We start from the raw sequence: 2,288 nt of genomic DNA on the forward strand, positions 1-2,288 counted from the left end.
GTTCGGGATAACGTACGCTTTCGAGCTTCAAACTTTTCTTTTTCTCACGTATGTACTTACTAAATACACACATGCACGTATACACTTATAAATTCTCGACATTTGCGAAGACTATGGTTAGATCGAGGTTAAATCTCATTTTATACATTTTCTTTCCTTTTCTTAATTTTCATATATATATTTTTTTTTATTTCATTTCAACAATAACATATCCAATAGATAATAATTAATTTTAAAATAGATCGATATTCTAATTAATAAATCGAATCTAAACGTACCTAAAATAAGCATACTCAATCTCCAATATTTCCGAGTATTATGAATCATTTTTATATAAGTATCGTTATATTAAATAAATATATCTGATGGATACTAGTTCGTTTCGTAGTAATATCGATATCGATCGTAGAACTAATGAATCGAATTTCATCGATCACGGTAAATCTGAAATAATTATATAAGAATGATAAATGTACTTATATATAGATATATATGAAATAATCGATGCAATAATTAATTAATCGAATCTAATCGAACGATGAATAAAATACCAACAAAAAATAATTAAAAAAGAAAAATATATATATATACACATAAAAAAAAAAGAAAGAAAGAAAACAAATAAGAACAATTGATCTCAATATTTTCGAAGAGCACGAATCATTTTTCCATCCACATTGTTATATTAAATAAATATATCTAATCAATACCAATTCCTTTCGCAATAAATAAATATATATATATCAATCATAGAAATAACTAAAAAAAAAAAGACAAGAAATTCCGTATATTTCTATCGAAATTTTTCGAAAAAAAAAACAAAAAAAACAAAACAAAAAAGATACGTACAGACATCGAAATTTAAAAAGAAAAAAAATCTGTAAATATGTAGCACTTTTTTTTTTGTCGTTAATCGCATTTTATCGTCGATACTTTTATGCCAGAATAAATCGAAATCTTTCTTCTGAGGTTCGAAATTTAATTTTAAGAAATAAAACAAAAAAAAAGAAATATATATATATATATATATACGTATATACATGTATATCTAAAAAAAGATAATAATCGTAAATACACAGAGAAACGACGGAAGTACGCGGGTGCTCTTAAAGAAACGTTACGAGCACTCTTGGATCTTGCTTTTCAAAGTGCGCTGACCCTTCGAAGCTTGGGCGGAACTCCTTCGCTTCCGGTGCTGTTCCGCCGTTGCTATTTCTATATATAAAGCTACACGCACTTGTCGGTATAAAAGCGTATTCGAGTGTATGTAAAAATGTGTGCGTGTATTCGTTAACTCGAGCACTCTCTTAAATCTATATATACATATGTATGTATGTATGGGTGTATGTGTGAGTGTGTAAGTGCATATTACGTATAGATGTCTAATCTAATAGATGTCTAATTTAGTAGCTGAAAAAATCAATTAGATAATAACATATCGATTTATATATACATATATATGTATCTGTCCTATAAATGAATAAGTAAATTAATAATCGATATAATTAATACACAATAGATAATAATATAATTGAATGTTCGATGAAATTATTTCGATCGTTTGAACAATTTGTGAACTTTCGAGCATTCCTCTAAATCAATATATCCATATAAATAAAGAGATATATATGTATATTATATACGTTTGTGTAAATGCGTTATTACGTATAGTTGTCTAACACAGCTGAAAGAAACGAATTAGATAATAAATTAAATAACAGACTTATAGATATATATATTACTGTTCTATAAATGAATAAATAAATGAAGAAATAAATACAAAAAAAGATTAATTTGTATACTAAAATTAAAACGCGAATAGATACGATTCAACGAGATAAAGAAAATGGTAAAATATGTTTGAAAAAGATATGTTAAGGGAGGAGAGAGAAGTTAAAAAGAAAAAGAAAAAAAATATCTCTGCCAGGCTCGTACTAATAATCTGTGAGATATTATATTATGCGAGTAGAGGGGTTCGGGGAGGGTTGATAATAAACCCTTAAAAAAAAGTTACGGAGAGGGAAGCTTTGAAAGTACATAATTTCCATCTCACGTCTCTTTATCTATAAAAGTAATATACGTCTGAGTGTATAGAGAAATTTTTCTTGTAATATATACATATGTATGTATGTGTATATGTACGTATGTATATGCGTAGGTAAAATGAAAAGATATTCTCGTTTGATTAATTATTCAAATCTATATACGCAACCTCCAAGTTTGTAATTATTTCAATGAAATATTTTAATCGAATTTTGCAGATACGTACGTGCGATGTGTATCAGTCT

This window comes from Vespula vulgaris, chromosome 11 (assembly GCF_905475345.1).
Source record: "Vespula vulgaris chromosome 11, iyVesVulg1.1, whole genome shotgun sequence".
Taxonomy (NCBI): Eukaryota; Metazoa; Arthropoda; class Insecta; order Hymenoptera; family Vespidae; genus Vespula; species Vespula vulgaris.